This window comes from Panthera onca, chromosome C1, assembly GCF_046562875.1.
Source record: "Panthera onca isolate mPanOnc1 chromosome C1, mPanOnc1 haplotype 2, whole genome shotgun sequence".
Classification (NCBI taxonomy): Eukaryota; Metazoa; Chordata; class Mammalia; order Carnivora; family Felidae; genus Panthera; species Panthera onca.
In genome coordinates, this window is record NC_138346.1 from 138,833,785 (window position 1) to 138,848,333 (window position 14,549).

Here is a 14,549-nt window from a genome sequence, read left to right on the forward strand (position 1 = left end):
TAACGTGCACTATGTTTTCTGTCAGCCCATTTCAATTTTTCCAGCCTGCCATGTTGACAGCAAGAGAATAAAGGAGGTCACAGAGGGTGCTGAACATTAAAAATTAATAAAAGAACTATTGCAGTAGTATTTTATATAAGTAACACCGTTCATGTTTTCTCATTTAAGCTGCAATTTCTGAATATTCTCCCATACTATAACTCAGTCTAATAAAACTACAAAATTACAGCATTAGAAAAAGTCTTTTGTGTTGTAGTCTTTAAGCATACACATACTGGAAATTATAGCATTGCCTGAAAACAAGTTCAGCTATACCTCAGGGCCTGTTAACGTTTCCATGAAACTCTATTTCTAAGATTTATAAATTCATATATAAATATTCACTTGGGCTATAAGCTCAGCTAAGCCTGGGTGGAACTTTAATTTTAAACAACAAAAAGTCCCTAACATTTTTAAGGACTTGTACCTCATTTCTAATAGGTTTTATATTAAGTCCCTTCACATTAAACAATCTGTTTTGAAAACAGCCTTTCTTCATATGGACAAAATTGATAGAATTTTCTCCTTTAAAGCAATGTTTGCTTTAATTTAAAGGTAATAGAATCTGAAAAGCGGTTCAAACAGGCAATAATAATATATTTTAGTACAGAAGCAAGTTCTATAACAGAGTACCTTCAGAATGAGTTATAACAAAACCTAGCCTAGCAAAACTGTGTTAAATATTAATGGCTTCAAATTTTAGGAATGAGGGAAATATCTAAATGGCTAAACACCATTCCTAGTTTTATCAAATATAGCTGTCAAGACTTCAAAGTCTGCTTCAATATAGAATATCATATAAAATATGCCAGATATTTTTGTATGATTAAAAAAATTACCACAGCACAGCGCTAATACTTTCCCAAGTATTCTCTCACAGCGCTAGAATGTCTACTTTTAGAAGAGCAGCTTGAATCACAGATTTGTTTTAAGTGAAAGCTAAAAAGTATTAAATTTTGGATCGCCACCTGAAATACAACTCATACTTACCATTGCCAGGGAGGAATATTTTTCCCCTTCAATATTCTCTAGCTTTCTATTCTGTCTTTATTATTTTTTTCTCAAAATAAGACTGCTGCTGTTTGACATGAAGGTTTTGTTTTGTCTAAATGGGAAAATAATCAGGTACTTGAGGTATTGCACATGCTATAGAAAAATGGTCACATTTCTGTAATGTCCTGTTAAAACATTAGCTAATAAGGGGCAGTGACTAGCATTGGGAAGACAGAGGCTCAGCTAAGAAATGTCAGTTGAATTACTTCAAATATGATTAGTTTGGATTCTAGAGTAATTTATTTTTTTAAAAATGTTTATTCATTTTGAGAGAGAAGGAGAGAGCAGAGGAGGAGCAGAGAGAGAAGGTGGAAGAGAGAGAATCCTAAGCAGGCTCCATGCTATCAGCACAGAATCCAACACAGGGCTCAGTCTCCAAAAATGTGAGATCATGACTAGAGCTGAAATCAAGAGTTGGATGCTCAACTGACTGAGCCATCCAGGTGCCCAAAGAGTACTTTTAAAGCAATGCTTTTCAACCTTTGGTTTCCAACTCATGAGTGGAAGTTTAATTAACTGTAATCAACATTTTAAAAAAGTCAAATAAAGGGGCGCCTGGGTGGCTGAGTCAGTTAAGTGTCCAACTCTTGATTTTGGCTCAGGTCATGATATCATGGTTTGTGGGTCTGAGCCCCACATCGGGCTCTGTGCTGACCGTGCAGAGCCTGCTTGGGATTCTCTGTCTCCCTCTCTTTGCCCCTCTCCCGCTCATGCTCTGGCTGTCTCTCTTTCTAAGTAAATAAACAAATAAATAACCTTAAAAAAATAAAATAAATCAAATAGAATAAAAAACAATGTCATAGTGCTTTGCACACAGATGGTATAAACATTGCTCAAACCTCTTGTTCAGTATATGTATATTTTTTATATTGTATTTATATATACATATTTCTATACTGTACATATATACACAAATGTATATATGTATATTTCTATACTAGGTTATGATGTAAAATTCATATTTTATTATGTTTAATTTCAAAAAAGTTGGAAAGCTACTGATTAGAGGATGTTCTCTTTATTTAATAAAAGAAGTCATTAAGCCTCTAGAAGTCATTAAACAAGGTTACTTGTTGCAGTTTAAAATTTTTATCAAGAGGGAAAGTTAGGATCTCATTCTAAGATCTCGTCCTTAGCTTTGTTATTTTAGAAAATGCTTTTTTACAACTCATCTATAGGTGAGTGGGTGGCGTAGGGGGCAAAACATATGAACCAAATTCATAATGGAATGATTTATAAACCTGAATTTCAATTGGAGAAATACCTGGCAAGATTCATGGTCTGTGAGTCCATTAAAGGTTGAATTATAGAATTAAAAGTGATTTCATAGTGAGAACAGTATCAAAAGAAAGCTTATTCAGTATTTATAAGGGATATTTTCATGAAACCAAGATGGCTAATTAAGTTCTTTACCGGACAATTATTTCTGTCTAAATTACTACCTTTTAAGAATCAATATTCTCTATCTCTCTTTGGGCAGTAGAGACTTTACAGTGCAAGTTGTTACCACCTAACTGTCCTTCTTCTGGAATCCGTGAAAAAAACTTTTTGAGTAGATTATTGTTTTGTTTTGTTTTGTTTTGTTTTCTGGCAGGGGGGATTCCTTGGTTTTCTTTATTTCATTGTGAGAACCACTGATCCATCAGTAACATTATAAACTCCAATCCCTGAGTGGATTACTGATTATTTTTCCTAGTTTTAGTTTAGTTATTTTTTCTTGTTTAAGTTTCAAATTTTGACCTTTTCCCTGGCCTTGTCCGCAAATGGTGAAGTCATCTTAAGATAGCTCCTAACTCAGTGATTACTATCACCTATGTAAATGGTGTCATCCAGCTGTGGTGTGACATTTTCACAGTTAGTCTTCCCTGTGGTTAAGATTCTTTGAGGCATGGTTAAGAATGAGTCCTGCGTGACATAACTAAAGATACATATTTCTTGCAACTGATTTCATGAGGACAGTATTTATTAATTTACAGCTGCATTAGGAGAGGTAGTAATCTATTTCAATGGGGTAAACTCGTTTGAAGGAGTTATTCCTTGTGTTTTAGGTGCTTCTTTCTATTAATGGGGAATGGGCATATTTTTAGGTTTCTTAATATTATTCCATTGTCCTATATATATTTTGATTTTTTAATACATATAAACACACACAAATACCCACACATAGGGAAAAGATCTGAAATTTCTCTGCAGAAGGCACTTTGAAACAATGATAGATGCTTTAGGCTTAATTAAATTCACTTCCTACAAGTTTAAGAAATTAACTCATTGTTTTACATTATTTTATTTGCTACATTTGTTCTGTGTAGCCAAAAAAAGGAAATTCTTGTTCTCAGTTTCAATTTTGGAAGGCTTTTTGAAATTATTGTCTATGCCAACTTATTCAGTTAAAACAATAGGACACATTTTATTTGATAGTAATACTTATAAACTTTACTACTGATTTCTGAATAATTCATCAAGGGTGGCCTTCAAGATTTGCTCTCTACTTCAGGAATCCAAATTCACTAATTACCTATAGGATATTACAGATTTAAGAAATGATTGTGTATTTCTTAACAAACGACAATGGCATACTCCATAAATGCCCTTACATTCTCAAATAAATAATGAATGATTTGAAATCCAGCTATGTGGGCTATTGGACACCGAACTCTTGAGTTCTTATAGTTACAAGCCTCCTAAAGGTGTTTTCATTGTAAAACCAACAAGGGAAATACCAATAAAAGAAGGTACAAGTTAGAAATTTGCTAGTAATTTGTAACTCTGTGCTAGTATAGGGCTGGAAGTGAGTACAAAAGTATTTAGCTCAGAAAACTTGCACAAATATGAATCAGTATAATAGCTTAAAAAGGAATCTTAACACTATACCTCATATTTGATGTTTGTGCCTAACAAAGTTACTTAGTCATGAATTGTTGGGACCATACAGTGACTTAGCAGCATTGAACTCAGCTACTGGGAAATATATAAATGAAAATCCAATATAACTCATTCCAATCATAAACTTAAACTTATTTTGATGTATTTATTAGTATATTGTTGAAAAATGAAGATGACAAAACATATAGTAGATTGAAAACCCACAAGTTACATTTTGCTTTAAATATCTATTTACACACATGCAAGCAACTAAAGATTTTGGCAAGATTTCTTTAAGTTCTTACACTATACATCATGAAGTGCAGCATTGGTATTTTTTATAGGAAGTAGTTGTTAATGGCCTGGAGTTTTTTTCTTGTCAATCACATAATTAATCATGCATAAAATCTTTCTAGAAAAACACACCTACTCACTGTCATAAAATCTCAACTATCTATTGTAACCATCTTTATCAATAAGAACTTAGATTTTAATACTGAAATGTCTAAAACACCCTGATAGATAAAGGTAACATTTAAATGAGTAAAAAAAAATGCACTGATAAATTATTCCAAAAAGAATAATGAAAAGGAGAACCTTTCACTTTATACTCACTCATCTCTTGTGTGTGTGTGTGTATGTGTGTGTACAAAATAATGCAAAAAATGTACTCTATTATTCACATAAATATTCTTAGGCCATCACAAGTTTAACTGATCGAATTATTAAAGACCTTATTATATAAATATATGTACTATATTTGCAGAACAGTTGAAGTAGGCATATCAAATAAAGATGCTGAATTATAATTTTCATTATAAATTATCAGTTTGTTTGAGAGAAGCTCACCATTAGAACTATTCTCATTTAAATCATGCTCATTTGAATATATTTATGTACAGATTGACAAAGAATCCCCTTTTGCATTATATTGCCTTTCCTGGAGCCCGAATTTCACAGTGTTTGGCTGTCGTTGGTCTGTGCAGGAGATCAGAGCCCTAATAATAGATTTTTGACGGTGAGCTCGCCTGCTACCTGCCCTACACAAATCCTCACTGTTCATGTTTGCTTCATGGCAACAAAGCAGACAGAAGGAAAATGCCAAGTGCTGAGTTTGAGGTACAGCCTTGCCTTGGCTTGACATTTCAGCAGAATAGCAGTTTATGAGATGCATAATTTTTCATCTGGGACTCAGCTGCCATATTCATAGACGCTTACAGCTCATCGACGGACTGGAGCAAGGGCAAAGGTTTAAAGCATAGATCAAGGTCTCCATTCTTTCCTTAGGTATTTTAAAATAACTGTTGTCCTGCAGATAAATGATAAAATCAAAAAGTATTTAAGAGCCAACAAATTCATGGCCATGTGGATATTATATATGTTTTCTGTTGTTCAAAATTAGGAAAATAAATTAATGTCTGTATCAGCTTTTAAGAAAATATTCGATAGACTTTGTAAACCAAAGGACTCTGACAAACATATTAAGAAAACTTACCTTTGCAGCAGTGGTAATGAATTATTTAATTTCTTTCCTGTGTGTGTGTGTGTGTGTGTGTGTGTGTGTGTGTTTTCTATAAAGAATGAGTTCAAGCTTGAAATTAATCAAAAAATGTTCTATTATGAAAGTAAAACTAGAGAGTATTGTGTCACTGTTTAAGCTTGAATTTAAATATTCACAGATTCATGCATATCTACTGTACTAAAAAATCAGTGTAGGTACACGTCACTGACTGTTTAATTTAGAACTACACATCTCTGTAAGCTTCAGAAACAGTTCACCATGTCACAGTCTCATACAGAACAATGGTACAGTACATTGGATTAATTAAAGAAGCCTTGCAGAGAACTGAGTTCTCAGTATGTCAAGATTTCAGTTTTATGTTAAATATTTTCTAAAGGCCAGACCCTTAAATCTCAGGGGCTGTACCAAGCAGTGAGCTGTGAATTTAACCATAGGCTAACTGCTAATGATAAGGAAAAGAGTCCTGGTTGAGGCAGCTGTAATACAGTCATTGGATTAGGCTATCAATCACTCTGCTCCCTAAGGAAAAGGGGAAGAAGACCAAACAGTGAAAAGGGAAATTAGGAAAGGAGGGCATGACTAGAATGAGATTCCTTCCCATCCTTATCCATTCGTCGGTTTAAATCCCTAAGCATTAGACCAAACTCTCCAGCATTGCTCCGACTATAAAGCCAACACATTTATCCCTAACATCGAGAGAACTATCAAAATGTCATTGGCTCTCAGTAGCTGAAGATCTCAAAACCTGCTGGAAGCAAATGCCTGATTACATAATAAAAATGAGATTAACCCTTAATTTTTAGACTTAAGGTTTATATGTATAATTATGTTATGTATAAGGATTTATGTATGTCGGTAAGGGAAATATTCTTATTTAACTTATAACCTGGAGCCAATTTTTACTTATGGAAGCCCTGTTATGAGGTGAGATTCCAGTAGATCAATGGTTCTCAAACTTAATGTGCCCCAGAACCTAGAGGACTCATTAGAATACAGATTGCTGGGCCCCTCCCTAAGAGATTTAGGAGGGCCCGAGAATCTGCATTGAACAGTAGATGAAGAAAGGTTAGAGTCATTTTAATTTGAAATTCTTATTTCCAAAATAGTGCCAAAGGCTTTTATTAGTGGTAAAATTAAAGAATCATGGCATTCCATAAATAAATATAGAATCTCTGCCCACCGCTACATATCTGAAACAAATTGTAGTAAATAGGATTGGAATTCGCTCTTAAGAAAAGTAGTGGAAAACAGTATTTGAGGTCTCATAATAGAAAGAATGTGGCACTCCATTTAAGATTAAGTGTTTCTAGTTATAAAATAAATAAGTCATGGGGATGAAAAGTACACTATAGGGAATATAGTCGATAATATTGTAATAATATTGTATGGTGACAGATGGTGACTACACTTACGGTGGTGAGCATTGAGTAATGCATAGAAATGTCCAATCACTGTGTTGGACACCTGAAACTAAGATTACAGTGTATGTCAACTACAGCTCAATAATAGAAAAATTTAAAGATTAATTTTTATGCGAAGAGAACCCATTCTAAGTGCCATTTAATAGTCCTCTGAATAGGAAACAGGTGTCAGAGGGAGACAAGGGTAAAATTAAGCTCATGATTGTGAAACGTCTTTTCTTTTTGACTTTGTGCAGATACCAACACATTGAATAATAACAGTTCTCTCTCAAGACAAGCACTTACATATCAATGAATCTAGTTATTTTCTCAGACCCTTAACTGTAGGAAACAATAGTATTGGTAGCTTCCTGCTTTTCTCTCTTCTTTTTTTCCTGTCATCCCCATACAACAGCATCCTTTTATCAATAGAAGGTAAGAGATAACATGTTGTGGGGGGAAGGGAGGAAGCTGTTTCAATGCTGTGTTCCTGCCATTAACATAGTTATACTATGCACTGAGAGTTTCCAGAGTCATGTTTATAGCCTGTTGGTGATACTGTTTGTCAATAATGGAAGCTGCCTGCAGCTTTCCTGGATGATGAGTGTCCTGATGTGCAGCCCCAACAATTTAATACCATGTGAATACCTTATAGCAAATTACACCCAAAATTCCAAAAGGTTCTTCAATGTGGGGCATAGTGAATCCTCAAGAGATCCATGCAGTATCTGATGCTCAAAGGTACAGACTGCCAAGATGATACAGGACTGATGATAAAGGAAGGGTCATAATAGAGAAAAAAAATGAATCTTATCAGGCCAGTTAACTTCACTTGCTATGTTTTTGTAAAGTCTAACACTTTAATTCAATGTGTGTACACTCATTATTTCAATGTTCTTCAGATTTTTATGCTCACAAATATACCACATTAAAAAAATACTATGTACCCCTTATACGTTTTAAGTCAACCTTATAAATTTTAGCCATAAGTTTAAGTGATAATAAAAAATACAGTTTCCCACATTCTGAAAATATTAATTCTTAAAATAAAATTGCTGCATTACTCTTTTAAATAAACCTAGTAGAGTTGAAATAGCTCGGTGATTTTATACTCATCATAACCCCTTTAAAAATATATAAGGTTTGAAATAATAGTTGAAAGTTTTACATGATTTCTCCCTTGAATTAGTATTTCCAGTCAACTTCCTAACCAAATTTTATCCTATTTTCTTTTATTTTTAAGCTTGGACATCTTTTATGGATCACCTTATAGAATTTCTCTTTAACAAAATATATGCCTATGAATTGACACTTATATTTTTTAAATTTCTGGATTAAGGCTTTAATGATAATTTTTTCTTCTGTATTGTTATAATTTACAACTTATATTTTACCTTGTATAAAGTATATCTTATATCTTATACTCATACTTTATCATAATATAAATATATTATACATAGTGATAATTAGTCAACAGAAAAGTAAATTTTATTGGAAATGCTCTTCTTAATTAGGAAAATATGGTTTTTTTAAAACAATTTTATTATATATTTATTATTGATGCCTATTTTTCCTAAAAATGTCAGGGCTGGCATTATTCTATTCTACTATTATTTTTTAGATACGAATTTTCAAAATCCTTGTTCATCCAAATCATTAAAGGCAACCGCAAGGAGTTTTATTATAGTCATTTAACTTAAATCTTTGAACACCGTCCACATTACAAGCTAAAAATTACTTAGTAATCTTTGCCAAACATAGTTAGGCAATTTGATGAGCTCCTCTTCCACTTTTGCTGAAGAAGTAACTTGGAAGTCACCTGGCTTTCAAGAATATTGGCTACCCGATCATAAATCACTTCTTTAAAACCAATACCAATATTTTTGAATTATCATTTTGTTTGATACCACAGAATTCTTACTGTTGGGTAATGTGCCATTATAATATTTGAAATTATTGAGAAATAAGCTTTTTTCCAAGGTAGAAAGGACTGTTAAGACATAGGAGTTGGGAACAGAAGAACCAGCATGTAGATATTTTGACTGTACTCCTTGTCAGACATATAATATTTACGATGTATTACATATGGAAATTGAGGATCTAGAAAATGATTCCCTTAAGTTTAGTTTACCTTTTCTGAAGAGATCACTAGCATATTTCATTGAATCTTCACACAACTTTATGACAACAAAGCAATACCTTGGTTTTTCTTTTTATATCAATTTGACTATGCTTGTTAAAATAGCACCAACAACTTTAAGGAGAATTTCACGCATGCGCTAACAAATCTCAGTATATAAGTTAATATGTGCTAGTAGAAATATTTGAAAATTCATATTGCCAGACATTTGTTACTGGTAAAATCGGTCAGCATTTCTGCACTCGTCCGCACTGGCTATTCAAGCAATGAATAGCAGCAATATGAGAATATCAAGGCCTCTGAATAATATGATCTTTATTTGCCCACACTGTACTGAACACTTTATATGCATTCTTATTTAAATGATCCTATGATGCAGATATCACGGGCCTCATTTTAAAGCCTTAGAAACTCAAACTCCAAATGGTTAAGCAACTTGCCAAAGTTTACATAGCCAGGATATGTCATAGTTTTGATTCAAACTCAGATCTGTCTCCAAAGATGAACTGCTAGGCATTTTTATCAATGTCTTAATCCAATATCTGCCATGATAAGTCTCTGTCTACATATATATACACATTAAATTCTCATAGGCTACAAATATCATTAACTAATCTAACATTTATTGTATCTGGATTTGAAAATTCTGTGGGTGTACTCTTCTGTGACCGTTGTCAAAATCATGGCCTATTAACTATATCATTCCATCTCTATATTGAAAAACTGAGTCAAAAAGGTGCATTGGGGAAAAATTCTTGAATTCATTCCAGAGAACAAAAAAATGACAGGAAGCATTCAGACATTTTTCTTATAGTGTAAACATGCAGTGTTTGCTTGAAATGAAGCTGTCATCAATATAGCAATAAATAACCTTATTTCTTACTGACTTAGATAAACTGTATGAGGGCTTGGTCCAGCTGTGATGCTGAGAAAAAACTTTGGGTGTCCTTTTTAATTTCTTCTTTCTAATCTTCAGTCAGTTACAAATGACCATGTGTTCCTGCAACTGTCTCACCTTCTTTTTGGACAGATCCATCTTTTTCCCCAGCAGCAGTATCATCTCCTTTATAATTTCAGCTGAGCTTGCAAAAAGAACCACTAACTAATTCAGAGATGCTACTTTTTCATTAGGTGGGGAGAGAGAGAAGGACATTTTGAAGGTGGTGAGGTGAGGAAGAAACTAGACCAAAAAACCTAGCTAAGCCCCTTCTGAAAAGGAAAAAAAGGAAACTGCACCATTTCTCACTTTCCCTGTTTAAAACAAAGCAAGATAAAATATAAATTAAATAAAATAAGAAGATGAACCTCTTTTAGCACACATCTGGTATGATATGATATGAGAAATTTTAATCAGTATAAATTAATTTGAAAAGTGTATAGATCAGAAGTCAAGAGTTGAAGGAATGTTTCTAAATTGCTCTCAGTTCACTTAGCACATCTGGTTAATGACAGACCTGTTTGGATTATAAGCTTCTTAAAAGCAGACACCATTGCTGTTTCTTCGTGATCTCCTCCAAAGCCTAGGAAAAGCATAGGCACATTGTAGACATGAAAAAAAAAAAAACACCATTTGGTACATAATATTCAGCTGTGTACAATTGAGAAGGTTTTGGGGATGAGACTGCCTCTTAATCTTTAAAATCCATCTTGACTTGCTAATGAACTTTTGGTAACTGAGTAAGAAATTTTAACTAATAGAATATAAGCCATCTTATGATACATTCGAAGTGCTAAAAGGAAAAAATCTGCAGTCAAGAATACTCTATCCAGCAAGGCTATGATTCAGAAGACTCCTTGATCGGAAAGAAAAAGACCATGAGCAAGAGTAAGGAAAGGAAGAACCATAAAAGCAGTTAAAATAAGTATATCTGTAAAAGTGAGCCAAGGGACTCACAGAATAAAACGATCTAAAGTATGATACCATGGACCTAAATCATCAGTGTGAGAAGAGTAAAGAATGGGTTCAAATGTAAGCAGCCAGTAACTTAGTTTAGACTGCTATATACAGAAGATATCATATATAAACCAAATGGTTACCATTTGGTAACCATTAAAACAAAGACTTTAAAACAAAGACTGTATGTTTAAGCATCCAGTTTTGTCTCAGGTCATGATCTCACTGGTCCTGAGTTAGAGACCTGCATTGGGCTCTTTGCTGACAGCTCAGAGCCTTGAGCCTGCTTTGGATTCTATGTCTTCCTCTCTCTCTCTGCCCTCCTCCACTCATGTGCTCGCTCTCTTTCTCAAAAATAAATAAACATTGGGGCGCCTGGGTGGCGCAGTCGGTTAAGCGTCCGACTTCAGCCAGGTCACGATCTCGCGGTCCGTGAGTTCGAGCCCCACGTCGGGATCTGAGCTGATGGCTCGGAGCCTGGAGCCTGTTTCCGATTCTGTGTTTCCCTCTCTCTCTGTCCCTCCCCCGTTCATGCTCTGTCTCTCTCTGTCCCAAAAATAAATAAAAAACGTTGAAAAAAAAAATTAAAAATAAATAAATAAATAAATAAATAAATAAACATTAAGAAATTAAAAAACAAAACAAAACAAAGATTGTAACAAGAGACAAAGGACACTATCTAATCATTCTTGGGACAATCCAACAAGAAAATATAATAACTGTAAATATTTACACACCCAACATGAGAGAACCCAAATATTTAAAGCAGTTAATAACAAACATAAAGGAAATAATCAATAGTAATACAATAATAGTAGGGGACTTTAACACCCAGCTCACACCGATGTGCAAGTCATCCAAACAATATCAGCAAGTAAACAGTTTGTGTTGAATGTCACACTGGAACAGATAGATTTAACATATATTCAGAACATTCCATCCAAAAACAGCAGAATATACATTCTTTTCAAGTGCACATGGAACATTCTCCAGAATAGATCCCATATTATACCACAAAAGAAGTCTCAGCAAATTCAAAAATATCAAAGTCATATCTTGCATCTTTTCTGACCACAATACTATGAAACTAGAAATCAACCATAAGAAAAAATATGGAAAGAGCACAAATATATGGAGGTTAAGTAACATGCTAGTAAACAATGAATGGATCAACCAGGAAATCAAAGAGGAAATCAGAAAAATACATGGAGACAAATGAAACTGAAAACACAGAAAAAATACCTGGAGATAAATGAAAATTAAAGTGAAAATGAAAATCTTTGTTATGCAGCAAAAGCAGTTTGAAGAGGAAAATTTATAGCAGCACAGGTCTACCTCAAGAAGTAAGAAAAATCTCAAAAAGAGAGAAATCTAACCCTACACCTACAGGAGCTAAAAAAGAACAAACAAAACTCCAAACCAGTAGAAGGAAGGAAATAATAAATATTAGAGCAGAAATAAATGAAATAGAAACTAAAAAAAACAAAAACCAGTAAAACAGATCAATGGAATCAGGAGCTGGTTCTCTGAAAAGATCAACAAAATAAAGAGAGAGAGAGAGACAGAGGACTCAAACAAAATCAGAAATGAAGGAGGAGAGATAATGACCAACACCCCAGAAATACAAACAATTATAAGAGAATATTATGAAAAATTAAATGCCAAAACATTGAACTACCTAGAAGAAATGGATACATTCCCAGAAATGTATAACCTCCCAAAACTGAGTTAGGAAGAAATATAAAATTTTAACAGATCAGTTACCAGAAATGAAATTGATTTAGTAATAAAAAAACTTCCAACAAATAAAAGTCCAGGAGCAGTGGCTTCACAGGTGAATTCTGCCAAACATTTAAAGAAGAATTAATGCCTATCCTTCTCAAAGTATTCCAAAAGGTAAAAGAAGAAGAAAAACCCAAATTCATTCTACAAGGCCAGCATTACTCTGATACCAAATGAAATAAAGAAGCCACAGCAAAGAGAACTACAGGCCAATATCTTTTATGAACATAGATGCAAAAAATCCTAAAAAAAAATTTGCAAATTGAATCGAACAATACATTAAAAACACCATTCAGTACGACCAAGTGGGATTTATTCCTGGGATGTAAGGGTCTTTCGATATTCACAAATCAATGTGATACACCACATTAATAACAGAAAGGATAAGAATGATAATTTCATATGATCATTTCAATAGACACAGAAAAAGCATTTGAAAGTACACCCTTCTTTCATGAATAAAAACCCTCAACAAAGTAGGTTTGGAGGGAACATACCTCAACATAATAAAGGTCATTTGTCAAAAACCCACCACTGACATCATATTCAAATGTCAGGAACAAGACAAGGATGTCCACTCTCACCACTTTTATTCAACATAGTACTGGAAGTCCTTGCCACAGCAATCAGACAAGAAAAAGGAATCCACATTGGCAAGGAAAAAGTAAAACTTTCACTATTTGCGGATGGCATGATACTATACATAGAAAACCCTCAAGACTCCTTCAAAAACCTACTAGAACTGATAAATGAATTAGGAAGGTTACAGGATACAAAATCAATATACAGAAATCCATTGCATTTGTATACACTAATAATAAAGCAACAAAAAGAGAAATTAAGAAAGCAATCTCATTTATAATTGCACCAAAAATAATAAAATACCTAAGAATAAACCTAGCCAAAGAGGCAAAAGACCTGTACTCTGAAAATTATAAAACAATGATGAAAGAAATTAAAGACAATGCCTACAAATGGAAATACATTCCATGTTCATGGATTGGAAGAGCAAATATTGTTAAAATGTCCATACTACCAAAGCTATCTACAGACATAATGAAATCCTTATTTGAATACTAACAGCATTTTTCACAGAACTATAACAAACAATCCTAAAATTTATATGGAACTACAAAATACCTGACTAGTCAAAACAATGTTGAAAAATAAAAACAAAGCTGGAGGTATCACAATTCCAGATTTCAAGTTGTATTAGAAAGCTATAGTAATCAAAACAATATGGTACTTGCACAAAAATAGACACATAGATGAAAAGAACCATATAGAAAGCCCAGAAACAGTTGCACAATTATATGGTCAATTAATCTTTGTCCAAAGAAGCAAGAATATGTAGTGGGAAAAATACAGACTCTTCAACAAATGGTGCTGGGAAAACTGGCCAGTTACATACAAAAGAATGAAATGGACCACTTTCTTATAGCATACACAAAAATAAACTCAAAATGGATTAAAGACCTACATGTGAAACCTGAAACCATAAAAGTCCTTGAACAGAACCCAGGCATCAATGTCTCTGACATTGGCCATAGCATCTTTTTTTTTAGGTATGTCTCCTGAGGCAAGGTAAATAAAACAAAAATAAACTATTGGGACTATATTAAAATAAAAGGCTTTTCACAGTGAAAGAAACAATCAACAAAACTAAAAGACAACCTACTGAATGGGAGAAAATATTTGCAAAGGACAAATCTGATTAAGGGTTAGCATCCAAAATATATAAAGAACGTATACAGCTCAACACCCAAAAAACAAAACAATTAAAAAATAGGCAGAAGATATCAACAGACATTTCTTCAAAGACATACACAAATACATGTCAACAAACACATGAAAAGA

At 33.5% G+C, this 14,549-nt stretch overlaps 1 protein-coding gene across 1 annotated transcript in view; it reads left to right on the forward strand.

Moving 5' to 3' along the window:
* DPYD (dihydropyrimidine dehydrogenase) overlaps positions 1 to 14,549 on the forward strand; it is an 853,279-nt gene that overhangs the window by 631,244 nt on the left and 207,486 nt on the right. The gene's annotated exons all lie outside the window — the stretch shown is intronic.